The sequence below is a fragment of the Chiloscyllium punctatum genome, chromosome 4 (assembly GCF_047496795.1).
Source record: "Chiloscyllium punctatum isolate Juve2018m chromosome 4, sChiPun1.3, whole genome shotgun sequence".
In the NCBI taxonomy this organism is placed as follows: domain Eukaryota; kingdom Metazoa; phylum Chordata; class Chondrichthyes; order Orectolobiformes; family Hemiscylliidae; genus Chiloscyllium; species Chiloscyllium punctatum.
The window spans coordinates 66,533,665-66,553,384 of record NC_092742.1 but is presented as its reverse complement, the minus strand read 5'-3'; the positions used below and the strand labels follow the sequence as shown (position 1 = coordinate 66,553,384).

The following is a 19,720-nucleotide window of genomic DNA, read 5'->3' as shown; positions in this document are numbered from 1 at the left end:
TTGCCATGTAAAAAATATGACAAGCAAACCCTGGTGCCTTTACATGTGGGCTCCCAGGGATTCCCTAACATGGAGAAACACATAGAAAACCATCTTCCTGCTGCTGAACAACCCTCCTCTGTGACTCCTAGCCTGTAATCCTCTGCCTGTCACTACTCCATTCTGAGATCTCAGGTGGCTGTAGTACCAGTAGCAGCCTTCTGTTTTCAAGTGGCACTGCTGAACACTGAAGATCTGCTGGCCTTTGCTCCTGGGGTTCTTGTTCCCAAGGGGTGGCCACTTCTGACCTGTCAAGCATCTGAGCGAAACTAGATGTGACAGGCCTTGTCAAGAAGAGGTAATACTGGGGTCTCATTGAGTGTCTAGCTAATGGTTGAGACCCATGTCACCTCCACAAGATTCTGTGCAATGGGTTTCTATTCCATTCTTCCACGAACTTGGAGAAAACAGGAACATGGAAGAAAAAAAAACTCCCTTGAATTTTTTAACACCTTCCTTGCCACTTGCCTGCATCCCAAACTTCACTACCCATTACTGGTCTAAAGCTCTGCTTCCCATTTCCAGTCTTGGATTGAATACTGCTTTCCCATTACTCCAGTTCTCCTGAACCTATGTTGACTCCCTATCCGTCACTTCATCGATTTTAAACTCTTAATTTCAGCTACAAATCACTCGGTCCTACTTTTATGATCTACTCATGCTTTTTGCTCTGTTCTGATCCCTGTGTTCTTCAAATTCTGGCCATCTGCACATCCGTACAATTGTCTCTCTTTCTTAGGGGTCCAACTCCACAGAACTCCTTCCCATGTTTCTCCCTGTGACTTTCGCTATCTCCCTCTCTGTAAAGGATATTTTAAAAAACCTACCATTGACTATGCCTTTGGTTACTTTTACCTTCCACAATCTTAGTTCACATTTTTACTTCTCTAAGCAACATTTTAGCTGCTCTGCCAAAGGTGCTACATCTATACAGGTTTGTTGATGGTGCTGAACTAGACACTCAAGATATTAATAGACAAGTGTTGCTGCAGTGACAACTTACAAAACATTTCACTTCAGCATAAGCTTCTGTGCTACTGCTAAATAGAGATTCATTGACTTGAGTCTCGAAAATCATGCAGAAGAATTCTATTTTTAACCTGCTACATTTGGAATTTTTGTAAATTTATTTTGATTTATTTCCCTTCCCATTTCTGACATTCTATGAATCACAGCATCCTTGATAAATGATCTCTGTCTATCTTGGAGCGTGAAAATGGTCCTTGTCAGGATTAGTTCATTGAAGTAACTCAGAGATGGTGCCCAACAGCTCACTGATTTACTTTAAGCCTATTTCATGTCACAGGTGAATGCCAATTCACTCCTAATATACTAATAACCATATTATTTGAGGGATTTAAAATGATTACATTGGTGTATTGATGATTGATCAGAATCCCAAATTATTTAATTGACTTTCAAAAACTTTTTGTTCCAAAATGTGTTTTTTTTTAAGAAGAAGATTACTACAGTAAATTCAGCAGATTGAAATGCAGTGATTGTCTGGTACTATCAAAATAATGAGCAGCTGATGACCCCCTGCTCAACAGGAAGCCTGTTGTTGAAGAATTGCTCTATGTTCTATAAACAATTACCAGGCGATCCAGAAAATCCTTCATGAAATTAAACTTTAATCTTGCAAAATCAAAGCTGTGGCAGCCAACAAAATGTCTTCCCTGACTGCCCAAATTTCTTTGTTCTTCTCCAGTTTATACAATTTGTTGGTCCCGCGCTTATCGGATAACATTACCATAGCCAATCATGCTGGCTTGCTTTATCCTTCTAAACTAATTGTCATCTGTCACACTGGTTCCCTGCATCACACTTAACCTATCACATGACAACACCATTATCTTCAGCTCATCTCCCAGTGATTTAACTAACCTATCACAATGCACTACCATTATCTGTTACTGGAGCCCTGTAACATGATCCCAGGCATACATTGCAACACTAAGTTAACTACATTACTGCCATCATAACTTCCATAAGCCACTCCGTCCAAAGTATGTGCGGAGTTTGTGGTTTTTCCCTTTGAAGAATATAAGTGTTAAAAAGCCAGTTTCAACTCTACTGGAATGGACAAGTGACACTGAATGCTCTCATGAGTACCAGTTTGAGCACTGGCTTGCTGTGACAGTCAAACTTAAATAAAGTCCACTAATTACTGCTGTGTTACAAGTAAAGACCTTCTCTCGCTCTGAATGCAAGAGGCCAACTAACAGCCAGACAAAAGGAAGATCACTCACTCAGTGCTGCAAATAAGATATAAAAGGAAACAGAATAACAAAAGGCCTCTCTTGCACCATGGATCCAATCATAGTCAAAAGCCTGCAGAACTACAGAATCTGGACCAATCTGGACCAAATTAAGGCTTGTGAATCTGACTGACCACCTGCCAATTTCAATGCCTAGTATAACCTCTGTTGTAATGGCCACAACGTTCAACTAGCTTCTGTTTGCAGACAATTCAGAAACTAATTCATACATCTTTTAGCTTTTATCTTTTTGGACTTACCTCCTATGTCTATTCTGTGTGTTAGTGTACTGCATCAATATTTCTTCTCATGAGTAGTGGTTAAAAAACTGTGTGATTGCTGTCTGATGTTCATGTTGCCTCGGTGCACGATAAGAGAGCTCACAGCATTGGTTATGAATCGAGTGATCCAAGCAGTTTCCTTCATGACTGACTGTCTATGAAAGGGAAGTTGCTTTTACAACTGAGCTTGACACAAAGTAATTTCTGAATATTTCAGATTAACAGTCCCAGGAGATGACTTCCCTTTTAAAAACTCCACCCTGTAGGGGTCCAGTCATCCCCATGGAAGCCAGGAAACAGGCAATGGAAGGAAGTCCTTAAAGCCTATGCAGAGGAGAGAATGGGAACATGCTGTCCAGGAAGTGAATGCTTGTAGCTTAGGGCTAACGCTGTGGTTAAAATTCAAGAGGGAAACCAATGACTTCATATGGCTTGCTCACAATGAGTAAATACAACATCACTATACAACTGGTAACCACAACTCTGTTCAAAGCATCACATGCCCAAATTCACTCTGTAGCACTCTCTGGCGCTTGGGGCATTCATCTCGCTGTCAAATACAACAGTTTACCCATTCACCTCTATCTTTGCTGCCAGTATCACATACACCTTTCCTGGTCTCTATATATCGCCAGCTAACCATCTATAGAAAGCACATCACTGAAGTGCAATTCCATACAATTGCTGACACTCTTCCTGCTCTCATGCAGGAGAAGAGCATCGTTACATGAGAGATAGGCAGAAGACTAGAAGGGTATCTCCATGAAGCCACTGTCTGAGCTGTTCTGTATGAGATGGTGCAGTGCACATCAGGGCCCAAAGCAGTACAGGCCAAGATATGTGACACAGCAGAGGCTTTTCAGAAGAAGAAAGTGTCACCCTTATGTCCCTTAGTTTCCTCCTCATCCTCAACCTGAGATTGGTCATCAAGTCGAAGCTGACAATAGTAGGCTCATTCCTGATGAAGGGCTCCTGCCCAAAATGTCGATTTTCCTGCCCCTCGGATGCTGCCTGACCTGCTGTGCTTTTCCAGTACCACTCTAATCTTGACTCTGATCTTCAGCATCTGCAGTCCTCACTTTCGTCTAATAGTAGGACTATGGAATACCTGCCTTCCTCTCTACTCTCTTTCTCTCATACCACTTCTACCCTTTTGCTTGTAGCACCTCCTAATATAAAGGAGCTGTTACTTTATATATATAGGCCGGGTGGGGTGAGGAGGGGTGACTGCCTTGTCCTACCTTATCTCTTTCTTTTAGAGCGGTGTTGTTTCCCCCTATTATTTTGTGTTACTATACTTAATTATTATCTGCTGAGACTGTAACTTTATAGCTTTATATGTTTATACGTGGTATTAACTTTACCAAATATATCAAGGTGTTACTGTGGGTGGGTGGGGGGGGGGGGTGGGTGGTTAGGTAGGGTACTCACTGTTAACTTTAGCTTTACAAGACACTTGAGTTTTCTTTATTTTATTATGGGGTGCCTGGTTCGAGGGGGGGCACTAGTTGGGAGAGGATATAATGGATTTTCGGAAAGGAAGTGATGTCCCCTGGAAGCAAGGGGGAAAATCTCCGTTTAAATATGTTTTATATTTTTTCTGTTTAGAAATAGTTTTTTATTATATTGGTGTGAGTGTATTAAAGAATCTCTATTTTTGTGAATTTTCTATGGTCTATGCTCGGGATGTTTTCTCCTCCCGGGGGGGGGGGTCTCGGACTTGCCCAGACGATTATGGTTAGTCATTCAATTAAATGGTGCACCTGGAATGTCAAGGGGAATAATTCACCAATCAAAAGGAAGAAAATACTGTCAAACCTCAAAAAAGAAAGGGCTGATATAGTTCTCCTGCAGGAGACACACTTACTGGGTAAAGAACACTTGAAATTACAACAGGGTGGATTTGATCAGGCCTTCTTTTCTTCTTTCAGCTCAAAAAGTAGGAGAGTTGTTATTCTTATTCAGAAGAATCTCCCTTTCAAAATCCTAAGTCAGATAAAAGATGAATCTGGATGGTATATACTGATTAAAGGCCTTATAAATGGAGAGGAATATGAGATTTTGAATCTGTATTATCCCCTGTCGCATCCTTTCAAATTTATAATGGAAGCTTTCTCCAAACTGATGGCTTGCATACAATTATAGGGGAGAATTTAATTGCATTATGGACCAGGAGATAGACAAGATATCCAAGAGTACTACGGGTGTATCCCCCAGATCCAGGCAATTGGCGGATTTGAATAAAGAGCTAGGATTAGTAGATGTGTGGTGGTGCCTCCACCCGCAAGGCAGAGATTTCTCTTTTTAACTCTAATCCACATAAATGTCACACTAGAATTGATATGTTTTTTGCCCCCTCAACCTTTTTGAATTCCATATCATTCTGCAAAATAAATAATATAATAATTTCTGATCACACTGCTGTGTATATGGAAATCAAGGCTAGGAACAATGAGACATCCCCCGACATTGGCGTATGGATTATTTCTTAATGAAGGATAGTAAGTTTGTAAAATATTTTTCTCCAGAATTTAAAGCTTTTTTAGAAATTAATTCAGGTACGGCTAGTAACCTGTCGATGATGTGGGAGACCATTAAGGCTTATGCGCGAGGTCTGATCATTTCATACTCGGCGACCCAGAAAAAACTAAAGGGAGAACAACAGCGTCTACTTGACGCTCACTTAAAGGCAGCTGAAACAGCTTATGTTGATAGACCTTCTGTTGCTAAATTACAAAGGATTACGGCCCTTAGGACAACCCTGAATACCACGCTTACCCAAATGGCAAAGAGGGAAATATTATTTGCAAAGCAAAGATTATATGAATTTGTCGATAAACCTGGTAGATACTTAGCATTTCTTGCAAGGAAAAAAAATGCCCCTCAAGCCATCACGTCCATCAGGGAAAGTGCTGGTACTCTGACTCACGATCATAAAAGGATCAACACAATCTTCAGAAAGTTTTATTCTGATTTGTATAAATCGCAGGATTGTGAAGATAGAGTCAGGAGGATGCAGTCCTTTTTAAAAAGCCTGGCCTTTCTGGATTTAACCCCGAAACAGGTATCGGTCCTGAATGCTCCCCTAACAACCCAGGAAACACTTGACGCAATCAGGCAGCTTCAGAGCAGTAAGGCACCTGGCCCAAATGGATTTCAGGTTGAATTCTACAAAGAATTTACAGGAATATTGGCTGGTCCACTTATGGACATGTATAACTACTCATATAGTCAGGGCTGTCTCCCGCCTTCGTTGAAAGAGGTAAATATCTCCCTCATTCTCAAAAAAGGAAAGGACCCAGAAGATTGCGCATCATACAGACCAATATCCTTGCTAAATGTAGATTTGAAAATCCTTTCTAAAGCATTAGCATTGAGGCTAGAGAGGATATTGCCATATATCATAAAAGAGGATCAGACGGGGTTTATCAAGGGCCGTAGATCATCTAATAATATTAGAAGGGGTTTGAATGTGATTCAAGTCTGTCATCAGGAAAAAATACCCGGAATAGTAGTCTCATTGGACATGGAGAAGGCATTCAAAGTGTTGAATGGTCAGACCTGTTCTATACATTGGAATGGTTTGGCGTTGGAAAGGTATTCACTAAATGCATCTCAACATTGTGTAATGATCCCAAAGCAGTTGTGATCACCAATGGATTAGGCTCGGATAGCCTCAATGTGGGTAAGGGATGTCCTCTCTCATCGTTGCTATTCACGCTAATAATTGAGCCACTAGCGGAAGCTATACGGGCTGATTCTAATACAATAGATCCGAGGATTGGTACAGGTAAACATAAAATTACCCTTTATGCAGATGATGTTCTTCTATTTCAGTAATCCCCTGATGTCTGTGCCTCGCTAAATCCAAGTTATTAATACATTTAGTGTATTTTCAGGCTATAAAATTAATTTCTCAAAATCGGAGGCCATGCCAATGGATGGTCTTACTAGTATGTCCCACTTATTGGACGGACCCCACTTTCCCTTTCAGTGGTCTCTGGAGGGTTTCTTATATTTAGGTATTTTTATCACCCCAGTATTTGGTCAGTTATACAAGGTCAATTTTGTGCATCTACTGGAAAGGATAAGGCAGGACCTTCAATGTTGGGGGGATCTTCCAATTTCCTGGCTGAGTAGAATGGCACTATTTAAATTGAATGTCTTGCCCCGTCTCTTATACCCTATGAGAATGCTCCCGGTGATGCTGCCGAGGCCGGCACTGCGCAAATTGTTTGGTTGGCTTGTTTCTTTCATCTGGAATCATAGACAGCCCCTCATTAAATTAAAGAAGCTACAGCTTCCATAGGCAAGGGGAGGGCTGGATGATCCAGACTTTAGGAAGTATCAGCTGAGTTCCCCGTTAAGCTACATAGCCAATTGGGTCTCGTTTGACCTGCAATCAATCTGGCTGGACATCGAGGCTTCTCAAGTAAAGTGCCCACTTATTGACCTCTTATTTTTAGAGAAGATGAAAATCATTATGGACCATTGTAAAAACCCGATAGTATTAAACATAATTAAAGCCTGGAATATAATGCGGCAAAACGAGGGTAATTCACATAAACCATCCCCCTATACTCCTATAGTGGGGCATGGGGTTTTCAACCGGGGCTCACAGATGCCACATTTAAATCCTGAAGGTCCAGGGGGATCTCCTGTTTAGGGGATCTGTTTGAGGAGTGGGTCCTGATGTCTTTTGAACAGCTGCATCAGAAATTTGGACTATCTAATGGACACATGTTTCGCTACTTCCAAATTTGAGATTACATACAGAAGAAGACTAGCCTTTATAAATCAGATAGAGAACATAGAGAGTTGTGGCCAATGGGTGTAGCCTCGGTCAGCACTCTTTATTATTTATTACATAATGAAGTGTCGGAAGACTTGGACCATCTGCTTAGAACATGGGATCAGGAATTGAGGCTGGAAATTTCCACAGAAATGTGGGATGACATCTGGGAAAATGCCAGAAAAATCTCCATTTGTAACAGAACCCAGGCCATTCAGTTAAAGATATTCCATAGGACTCATATAGCATTGCAACGATTGGCAAAATTTAGGGCAGGAACATCTCCAATGTGTCCCAAATGTAAAATAGAGGTGGGCACTCTCACACACTGCTTACGGACATGTCATAAGATCCGCAAATACTGGACCAAAGTATCAAATGCCTTGACAGAAATCTTGGGAACGGAAATTAGATTAGATCCAGTATCTCTTCTCCTGGGTTTCTCGAGCTTACTTTCTCTGGATGTGCACGGGAGGAAATTATTTGCCCATTCTCTCCCTTTGTGCAAGGAAAAATATCTTAGTAAACTGGATGGCTGAGGACCCTCCAGGACTTCCGAATTGGCATCATGGAATGTATTCCCCTCGACTTCCTTACAAATATGGTGCACCAAAAAACTGAATTATTCTATAAAATATGGCAGCCCTTCTTGAATTACATAGATACAGATATTTTGGCCATTCTGTCAAGGGCTTTCATCTAGCTGTGATAGCAGTTCTGGCTAGTCCGGGGCCCTTGGGGGAGGAATCCCGCATGAATACGGGTTTTAATACGACTTGATGTTAATTCATTCCGAGCATGTACTTCACTATTTAATTACTATGTTATCCTTTTTTTTCTCTTGAGTAATGTAAGATATTTGATCATATGTTCTGGTTAGTTTTAGGTTAGATTACTAGTTAGTTGAGTTTTGAGTTTTTCCTTTTTTTTTCTCTGAGTCTCTTCTTTTTGTTTGACAGACTTTGGCTATTATTTATTTAATATTTCATTGCATATTAGTGTTTGCACTTGTGTTTTTTTTATTTGTAAGCTTGTAAAAGCATGTTAAATTTTCAATAAAAATACCTATTTTAAAAAAAGGAGCTGTTACAAGACCAAGATAAAAGGAAGAGGAAGAGATACTCTGTGAAAGAATTGAGGATACGCCATTACACTCCCAGCCACCCAGTCAGATATTGGCACTACAAGGACCTTATATGATATCATAGAGACCCCATTTACACACAACGAGTGACTGGGCATAGGTGGGCTGCAGCTAGGCCCAAGGGATAACGGTAACCTTTGTGTCTTCTCCCTGATGGGGAAAGTTGCTGAAATTCTGCTGTAGGGTGCTCAGATGAGGAACTGGCCTACAGGAGAATGCTAATGAACTGGGGTGTTTGGGGCATTGACAGGCCTTTGGCCATGCCAATAAGGATGAAGGGATCTGGCTCCAATGTGACAAGCAATTGTACAAATCTTGGAACTCATCCTTGGTTATGGATGTGGTTAATTTCAGACGCATACAAATGGCACCAGAACATGATGAAGTTTCTGGTGCCCTCTGTCTTAAATACCACTACAACACAGTCTTGTGTCTCCTGATGTCTGTGTTGCTATGGAAACACAAGCCAAATCTATGAAGTCCATGGCTGCTGCAGCTCTAGACTGCTGTTATCTTAAGTGAAGATCACGGGTTGTACATGTAGTTTCTCACAGCTCCTGCTATCTGTCCTCCTGCAGATCATTAGAATTGCTGAGCTGTATCCCAGGGGAATGACACTGGCTTTGTGAATAATGAACACATTTCCCTGTCTCATGATGACAGCATCTATGCTTCCATCATTTCCACTCTAACAATGGCTATGCCACTGCCTATCTGACAGCTGCCTCAGACTACTGCTACCCATATGTCTATCAATCTGAAACTGAACCCTGAAAGCTCAGAGTGACTTGAGAACATCCTGCAAGGTCAGCTAAAGTCTCCTCCAGTGGTGCCACTGCAGACCAGTTGGTAAATATCCCGACTAGAGCCTCAAGCAGGTAAGGACTAGGTCACACTAGTATAAACTAAGGAATGTTCATTTACAGAGGCTGACTGAGCTAGATTTCCCTACGGCTGTACGAGACATTGGTAAGGCCACACTTGGAGTACTGCGTACAATTCCGGTTGCCCAGCTATAGGAAGAACATTATTAAACTGGAAAGGCTTTTTGAAAGATTTACAAGAATGGAAGATTTGTGTTATGAGGAGAGATTGGATAGGCTAGGACTTTTCTTTTCTGGAGCGTAGGAACCTGAAGGGTGACCTTATAAAGTCATGAGGGGCATAGATAAAGTGAATAGCCAAGGTCTTTCCACCAGGGCATCCAAAACCAGAAGGCATAGGTTTGATGTGAGAAGGCAAAGATTTAAAAGGTCCCAGAGGGTGTTGCGTATATGGAATGAACTGCCAGACGAAGTGATAGAAGTGAGTATAATTACAGCATTTAAAAGACATTAGGATAGGTCAAGGTTTAGAGGGATAGGGGCCAAATGCAGGCAAATAGGAATAATTCAGGTTAGGAAACCTGGCCAGCATGGATGAGTGGTGCTAAAGGGTCTGTTTCCACGTTGCATGTCTCTATGACTCCAATACTGATGCAGTTCAGTTATTGGCAAGTCACTCCTAACCACAAATACTACAACCTGAGACAATCAAAGATATTCCAAACTGGCAGAAAATACCTCTCGAAGGATCCTAGCCAAGAAATCCTGCCAGCTCATTATAAAAGTTATGCAAACCATCTCACCTGCAACCTCTGATGTGGCCTTACTTAATTTGTACTAGTTAAGGTCATACTTACAGATTTACATATTTACAAGTTCATGCCTGATCTTTGGTAATGGGTGTACAAGTTTGTTGACTGAACTTTATACATAAGGTTCATGATCCTGAGCTCGCATCAGATGGTGTGACTGTGATGTTAAGCTTGGTCAGGCTTTTCTGATTCACACAGGGGACACATTATCATATATCATAATTCTGCTTTTGCATCACACAGGCCTGCAGGAAATAGCTAGGGGCATATAGTGTATCTCTAAGCCAAACAAGAACAGGATATACAAGTTAATTTGTAGTCCTTAGTCCTACAAGTTGCATAACTTGCAATTTGGGTTGGCTGCAAGAACCTCCCAATCTAAACATTTCCCCTTGAATAGTATTAAAGTTTAAGCAGATTTTTTGAATTTACATTTTCAAAATCTTGAAGTGTTGATCATAGATGTTAATGCTGCAATCAAATTAGTATGATACAAGACATCTTATTTATAATGACAATGTACTGCATATGAAGACTTTCAAAGCATTTAAACTGATCAGAGATTTGTGTGACACTTCCTTAATAAGTAAAATAATAAACCAATAAATCTTGTAAAGATATTTTTCAGCTGAAATACAAATGTTTTGGTAACATTGCTGTAAGATCATCAGTTGTAATAAATAGATTCATTTGATTTTTTTATTATCCTTGAATCAAACACTATCTTACAATTTTATTTCATTATTTATGCAAATTCATTATTTATTTCATTATTTACTATTATGGCAACTTCTAGACCATAAGAACTTTAAATATGTAAATCTGTAAGTTTCCTCTTGAGCTTTGGGACTTGTGGCATTGATGTGAGTAAAAGAACTGTCCATCATATGAGTATTGTACTTTAACAATATTAACCTTCCCACACAGCTATTGGTTATGAAGTCTGAAATTCATTAGACCCAGAATTATGATCTAGGCAGATAGATTATATTTGCCAAACAATATCTAAGTGCTTTTATTGTTGCATTGAGATTGTATATGTTTCTTCAATATTGTGGGAAACATAATATGAGATGGATTATGAGATAGATTGTGAAATATATGTGGAAATCTAAAACCATTTCCAATATTTTTATTAATTGGGATGATGTATTATCTTTAAATATGTCATTTTAAGAGAGTCCATCACTCCACAATGTTACCAAAAGAGAAAATGCTGGAAAATCTCAGCAGGTCTGACAGCATCTGTAAGGAGAGAAAAGAGCTGACGTTTCGAGTCTAACTGACCCTTTGTCAAAGCTGCTTTGACAAAGGGTCAGTTAGAATCGAAACGTCAGCTCTTTTCTCTCCTTTCAGATGCTGCCATTCCTGCTGAGATTTTCCAGCATTTTCTCTTTTGGGTTTCAGATTCCATCATCCGCAGTAATTTGTTTTTCTCCACAATGTTAAACTACCTGGAAGAACAGTATGAAAAAGAAGCCATTCAGCTCAACTAGTCTAGTTTATCCTTACACAGGCCGTTGTTCCTATTCTATATGCCAATTCTATTCTGGTATCCCTTTATTCCAGCTTCTATTAACTGCCTATCTCACATAATTTTAAATGTTGACAATCTACTTCACACATCAGCCTTAGTAGTTAGTGCTCCCTAGCCTCACAAATTGCTGTGCGTGGAGGGAAAAAAACTTCTTCTACCCTATGTCATGAATTTCTTATTTTTAAGCAAATCTCATTTTTCCCTTCCAGACATCTCAATAACCGGAAAGTCTTCTTTTTTCTTGTCAGTTTATACCAATCTTTTATTATTCAAATTACCCTATAATCAATGTTTCAAGGAAAGCAGCCACAATTTCTGAAATCTTCATTTTCCACATATACATAAAATCCTAATAAGCCTAAACTCTCTCCATGACTTTAATTTTTTTCCCAGTAATGTAGAACCCAAATTGCACACCATACTCAAACTCTAGCTTTTTGTGGTATTACATAGGTTCATTATTTTCTCTCAACTTCTGACTTCTATACAACTTGCTATAAACTCTAAAATTTCATGTGCATGTTGTTTTTACTGATCAGAAATGTAACCTTTAACTTTTTATTAATCTGAACTGTCATATTCTTCAGCTTTCCTACAGCAATTTCACCACATTGAAGATATAATTATTCTTCATAAAATGAACCAGCTCAAACATACTGACATTTAATTCTGTCTGCAAAGTTTTGGACCACTTCCCTTGATTGTTCAATGCTCAACGCTATGACACACTGCCTGCCTGTGCCTCTGCCTTAAAAAAAATGTAAACCACAGAAATTGGCAGTAAGCATTAAAAATCTCTGTGCACTCGGACAGCAATGTAAGCAACTTTGAGGTTGGTAGCTCATAAGTCAGTTGCAAAGTCAGTAAGTGTATGTAACGAAAGCAGTATGAAGGCAATAGAGTCTGGTCAGCCTCTAAGTAAGTGCAAATGACTGAGCTGCAGAAGCGTGCAAGTCTTAGATGGCCCTGAGGTCTAAAGTAAAGTGTTGAAGAGCTGAAATGGTATCTAAGTTAGTCCATGAGCAGACATGATGAGGTGGTGAGACTGGTGGTTTGACATAGCTAACCTACATGAGTGAATGTACTTGGAGAAGGATGGTGGCCATGAAGCATGTAGTGATCTTGTTTTGAACAAGCTTATACATGATGGTCAGACAAAAAAACAAATGTTCAGTGATTTGCAGCCTCCAGCTTCCTGCTATGATTTACACCATGTTGAGAATTTATGCCACCTAGTTTCTCGGTGATGGAGACAATCAAATTGGCAGGAATCTGAATTGCACTGCCTGGCAGAATGGTTAAGGCAGAAAATGTCACAGCTTTAAAAAGTATTTGGATGAGCACTTCAACCTTTATAACATTCCAGGCTATGGGCCAAGTGCTAGAAAGTGGGACTGATGTAGATTTATAGTAGTTTAGTCAGTGTAGACTAAGTGGGCCAAAGGGCCTCTGCATTATTGTATGACTCTATGATATTCTACATATCAGATAATCAGCGAGTGGAAGATTTATGAAGGAAATAGAAATGATGTAGAGGATATGAAGCAATATGGGTGTGGTATCAGAACACGAAGGGGCACAGTGTGGTATGAGAGGTCATGACAGTGACATTGCAGATCTGAGGGCACCATAGGAGATCTGAGGAACATTGGAAGGGACATGATGGTGGCATGTGTAATCTGAGTGATATGTTGGGTAGAGTATTAGGGGATGAAAGGTAAGGTTTTGGGATCTTTAAACAATGATGGGGATTGGTTTGCTGTGTCCAAGAACTGAGGTGGTCCTTCAAACATGACTGCTCCTGCACCCACACCAAATTCTACAATGGCTTGCAAACTGCATTGCAAATCCAATCTCTCTGAGGAAGGAAATGTCCTAAACGGTTATCTTTTGAGATTTTTAATTCATAGGGTTAACCTTTTATTAAGAGAGTTTGAACATGGTTGCACTGTATGATATTTAAAGCTCAGTTGTACTCCAGTTTTTGTACAGGAACTTAATGCTGGTCTGGTTTTCTGATGGTGTGGTGTACAGGGGTGGGGTGTTGCTGCTGAAGGTGAATGGTTGCTCTTCACTGCCATTGCTGCTCCTAAACTGACTATCACTCCCAAATGTCAAGTATGTTCATTTAGTTTAGAAATTGCAGATTGTTACTAATTCCAACACTGGCTCACCATAGCTTCTCCAAGAGCTGACAACAACAGAAGTCAGTGAGAATTTAAATTTTGCTGCCTCCTCAAGGTAATTTGAAACAGTTCAAAAATTAAACCTTGTACAATCAGGCCTAGTTAGGAAATTTCATGAACTATAAACCTGACCCCTGAAAAGTAATCATACCTTTGTGAAATGATGTTATGATTTGAAATGATGAAATGATTGAATGGTAGATTTTAACTTGATTTTCTTACAATTTTTTTCACCATTTTTATTTCAGGATATTTATGTGATTGATTGCTTGGTCAGCCTTATGCCATCATTTCAGCTTTCTATAAGCATTGTCCTGTAGACAACATTGAAATCAGCTGCTGTAATCCACGAACTGATAGAGATCAAAATGCTGATTTGTCTGTCAACAAGGCTTACTTTATAGATAAGAGTGAATGCCCTTATTTTCAAGTTGATTAGAAATGCTTCCTAATGTTTTGTTTCGAAGTTAGTTTTTTTTTCAGTGCTAGTGCACTAGTTACTGACATTTGTCTTTTTGCCCCCTTGTGTAAATTTAAGAGCTGAATACATGGAGAAATGCATTTGGTGCTCATGGTGACATTACCTGCACCTGTCTAACCTTGTGTTTTATTCCTTGCTACTTGCTTGCCAGTTTAATGACAAATGTTGCCTTTTTGTAGCTTTTTGGTTTAAAAGAAGTAGAATATTATAATATTTGTGATTCATTTAATTTATCTAATAGAGAAACTGACAAGGTCACTGAACCAACATGATTTGCAACTCTTCATAAAGAAGGAAGCCATTTTGTACTTTTATCCTGAGAGAGGAAATAGCTTAAAAAATAGAACATGCTGCTATTTACTTTGCACAGTTTTTAAACTAGTCTGCATTGATGCTTTGCTTTGAGTGAAATCAGGAAAATGTATCCAAAATGGGCTTGAAAAATTGTGCTGTTTTTCTGAATTCAAATCACAGCCCCACTTTCTGTCCCAGCATATTTGCATACAACTGAACATTACATATGAATAAGGACAATGAAACACTATCACTGAGTGTGATCAATGGTTAATGGGAACTGTAGTGATTGTAACAAGGTCAGCCAGGTGGACCTCATAGAATATGAGTTTCTTAATTGGGGCTGTTAAGCTGTTCCAATCAGGGAGTCCTGCCTGACAGATAAGAACAGGAACCCGTGCTTGTCACTGGCCACTTGGGTGTTTTCCTGTCTTCCTGGTGGTGGAAATTTGAATAAAGATTTGTGCACCTTGTGTCTCTCACTGTGTCTCACACCTGCACAGACACACCATGGGTGCTGGGGAAAAAATAAGCACTACCGCAGTTAGGCGGTAGTGTGGGGGCGGAAAAAGAAAAAAAAAAAAAAAATATATATATATAAAAAGAAAAAAAAAATAAAATAAATTGGTGTCCTTGGAGAAGGAGCACGCGGTGTCCACCGACACCCTGGAATTGTGACTGGCCACTTGAGTTTAAAAAAAAAAAAAAAAAAGAACAGGAACCCGTGCTTGTCACTGGCCACTTGGGTGTTTTCCTGTCTTCCTGGTGGTGGAAATTTGAATAAAGATTTGTGCACCTTGTGTCTCTCACTGTGTCTCACACCTGCACAGACACACCATGGGTGCTGGGGAAAAATTAAGCACTACCGCAGTTAGGCGGTAGTGTGGGGGTTAAATTAAAGAAAGAAAAAAAAGAAAGAAAAGGAATAAATAAATAAATAAATAAATAGGAGATTCACACACAAAAAAAAAGAACAGGAACCCGTGCTTGTCACTGGCCACTCGGGTGTTTCCTATCTTCCTGGTGGTGGAAATTTGAATAAAGATTCATACACCTTGTGTCTCTCACTGTGTCTCACACCTGCACAGACACACCATGGGTGCTGGGGTAAAAATAAGCACTACCGTGGTTAGGCAGTAATGAGGGGTTAAAAACGAGAAATAAAAAAAGATAACCAGAGCTGTCCCTAGCCTCCCCTTCACTGTTTGAACACACAGCACTGCCCTTTGATGTGAAGGGCACTGCTTGTCACTGGCCACTCAGGTGTTTTCCCTATTGAAAAGAAAAAAAAGAAGAAAAGAAAAGAACAGGAACCCTCCAACTCCATTTTGATTTAACCCCTGCCCTCCCCTTCACTGTTTGATCACACAACTTTGCCCTTTGATGTGAAGGACACTGCTTGTCACTGACCACTCAGGTGTTTCCTTTCTTCTTGGTGGTGGAAATTGAATAAAGATTTGTGTACTTTGTGTCTTTCACTGTGTCTCACACCTACACAAAAAAAGAAAAAAAAACAAGAGTGTCAGACGTTCTGTTCACTCTGAGAGCTGGCTCTTAGGGAACTGGATCAGTGTCAAGGAAACTCCACATGTAAATAAAGGGTGACTGGGTGATGGGAAAAAAAAAGAAAAAAAAAGAGCAGGAACCCTCCAACTCTATTTTGATTTAATCCCTGCCCTCCCCTTCACTGTTTGATCACACAGCGTTGCCCTTTGATGTGAAGGGCACTGCTTGTCACTGGCCACTCGGGTATTTCCTTTCATCCTGGTGGTGGAAATTTGAATAAAGATTTGTGCACCTTGTGTCTCTCACTGTGTCTCACACCTACACACACACACACACACACCATGGGTGCTGGGGTAAATAAAAACAGGAGCATCAGGCATTCTGTTCATTCTGAGAGCTGGCTCTGAGGGAGCTGGACTAGTATTCAAGGACTCTCGTCTTGATTGCTTCAGGAGAAGGAGGAACTGATTCTGGGACTGGCTGGACCACAGCCAGTGTGAAAAAAAATAAAAAAATAAAAAAAAAGAACAGGAACCCTCCAACTCTGTTTTGATTTAATCCCTGCCTTCCCCCTCACTGATCACACAACATTGCCCTTTGATGTGAAGGGCACTGCTTGTCACAGGCCACTCGGGTGGTTCTTTTCTTCCTGGTGGTGGAAACTGAATAAAGATTTGTACACTTTGTGTCTCTCACTGTGTCTCACACCTGCGCACATACAGCATGGGTACTGGGGGGAAAAATAAGCACTACTGCAGTTAGGCGACAGTGTGGGGAAAAAAACAGAACAGGACTGTCAGAAATCTTGTTCACTCTGAATAAAAAAAAAGAACAGGAACCCTCCAACTCTATTTTGATTTAATCCCTGCCCTCCCCTTCACTGTTTGATCACGCAGCGTTGCCCTTTGATGTGAAGGGCACTGCTTGTCACTGGCCACTCGGGTGGTTCCTTTCTTCTTGGTGGTGGAAATTCGAATAAAGGTTTGTACACCTTTTGTCTGTCACTGTGTCTCACATCTGCACGCACACACAACATGGGTGCTGGGGAAAGTGGGGGAAAGGAAAAAAACAGGAAAAAAAAAGAAAAAAAAAGAACAGGAACCCTCCAACTCTATTTTGATTTAATCCCTGCCCTCCCCTTCACTGTTTGACCAGGCAGCACTGCCCTCTGAGAAGGGCATTGCTTGTCACTGGCCACTCGGGTGTTTTCTTTCTTCCTGGTGGTGGAATATAATTAAAGATTTACACACTTGCTGTTTTTCACTGTGTAACGGATACAATAAAGGACATTGGTGGATTTTGTATCCGTTGCTCCCGATTCGGTCTCCTTTACTTGACAAGACCGGACGCCTTCTCGCAGAGCGTTTAAGGAACATATCCAGGACACCCGCACCAATCAACCCCACTGCCCTGTGGCCCAACATTTAAACTCCCCCTCCCACTCTGCCAAGGGGATGCAGGTCCTGGACCTCCTCCACCACCACTTCCTCACCACCCGACGCCTGGAGGAAGAATGCCTCATCTTCTGCCTTGGAACACTTCAACCCCAGGGCATCAATGTGGACTTCACCAGTTTCCTTATTTCCCCTCCCCCACCTTACCCCAGTTCCATCCTTCCAGCTCAGCACCATCCTCATGACCTGTCCTACCTGCCAATCTTCCTTCCCACCTATCTGCTCCACCCTCCTCTCCGACCTATCACCTCCATCCCCACCCCCATTCACCTATTGTACTCTTGGCCACCTTCTCCCCAGTCCCACCCCCTCCCATTTATCTCTCCACCCCAGATGCTCCCTGCCTCTATTCCTGATGAAGGGCTTTTGCCCAAAATGTTGATTTTCCTGCTCCTCGGATGCTGCCTGACCGGCTGTATTTTTCCAACACCACTCTAATCTAGACTCTGTAGCTTGACTTTAGCTGATTGCTCCTGAAACTAATACATTAAAAACAAATGGTGAATGAGTTCAATCTGAACATTGTGCAAATTGACTGAAACACCTCTGCTTTGACGATTGATTAATTTAATGATTTTCCTAAACAGTAGGCTAGTATCAAGTAATTTTCTCTCCTCTGCAAGGCTGTTGATGAAAAACATCTGGTATTCTGTCAGACTGCAGTCATCTCCACAACTTGACTGACATGGTCATTGAGAGTGGTATAATGAATTGCACTTCTAAGAAAATAAAATCATTGTGACCATCATTTGTAAAGTAGCATGATGGTTATTGATTGAGGCTTCAGGTCTTCCCTTTGTCTGTTATAGAACTGAATGATTGTCCACGTAGTGAAGTGTACATGGTGGACAACCAGCTTCTAACATCTTCTCAAAACTTTACACATTCACTGGGAGTAACTGCCAGTAAGTGGAACCCACTTATATTTTGCTTCAAGACTACAGGCATATGTTCCAGAATGTTCTCACTTTTTTCCCTCCTCCTCCCTAAAGAGGAGTGAGAAGTGAGTAGGTTTTATTCATTTGAGATCTAAATGTAAACTTAATTTAACTCAAAACTTAGTCAAAATGGAGATATCAAGCTCAATGTTTAGTTAACTATTGATTTCATTTAAGTATTAATTTAATAAAGGTACAATGTAATGGTGCAATATCTTAATATAACTAAATGTCAGTTGTAGCCTAACTTCACCTATGAGTCAGAAGATTGAGGTTTTGAGTTCCATTCCAGGACTTGAGCAGAGAAAGTAATATTGAGGGAGAACATAGCTAAAGGAGGTGTTTTCTTTTGGATAAGGTACGAAAGCAAGGTGCCACCCTTCCTGCTTGCTGGATGCAATAGATCCCACAGCATAGATTTCAGGGAGAGTAGAGGAGTTATCCTTCATGCCCTGGCCAAGATTTGTGATCACAATTGATAGCCCAAAAATAGATGATCTAGTCATCAACACATAACTATTCTGAGAGCTTGCTGTGAGCAAAGTATCTACTGAATTTCCTACAACAGTGAGTACACTTCAAAGATACTTCACTGGATGTAAAACACATTGAGATTTCTTATGGCCATGGAAGATACTTAACGAATAAAAAGTCTCTTTTTTTTTTCTAATTTATTTACTGAGGTCTCTTACCTTTCTGACATAATGGCTAATTCCTGCAGTAATGCTGAAGCCTCATGGCTACACATACCTTATGGTGTTTGTGCATTGGAATGAAACAAGTGGAATTTGGTGACCTTCCTTGAATGGCAACAAATCAGTAGATCTTGTCATTCTCAACCATATGTCAACCAATTAGCCTTGCCGGTGTGCGCATCGGGTCAGTTTGTGAATTTGCACCTGAAATAAAAATTTGTAGAAATCTGAATACTTGTGAATTTTTTGCATAACTCATTTATGTTGGAACTTTTACAGTTTTTAATGCTGGCTTGGTCCAATTGCACCAGGTTTGTTTTGATGTACAGAATTGATGGGAAGTGAAGGCCATTGTGTAAATGTGGAACCCATGTAAAATATGTGAAGAGCAGCATTATACCTTCATCACTAAAGTTCTGAACCATTCATTACCATTGGAGTGTACCATTTTCCACAATGCGTTTTGTAGCATTTTTTAT

The 19,720-nt window shown here is 40.4% G+C and overlaps 1 long non-coding RNA gene across 1 annotated transcript in view; it reads right to left on the bottom strand.

Annotated features, from left to right (window-relative positions):
* Positions 1-19,430, bottom strand: part of LOC140476394 (uncharacterized) — a 99,178-nt gene extending 79,748 nt beyond the window's left edge. Inside the window, exon 1 of the long non-coding RNA XR_011960461.1 lies at positions 19,297-19,430. This is a non-coding gene — a long non-coding RNA (uncharacterized lncRNA). The remainder of the gene's footprint in view (positions 1-19,296) is intronic.
* Between the last annotated feature and the right edge of the window lie 290 nt (positions 19,431-19,720).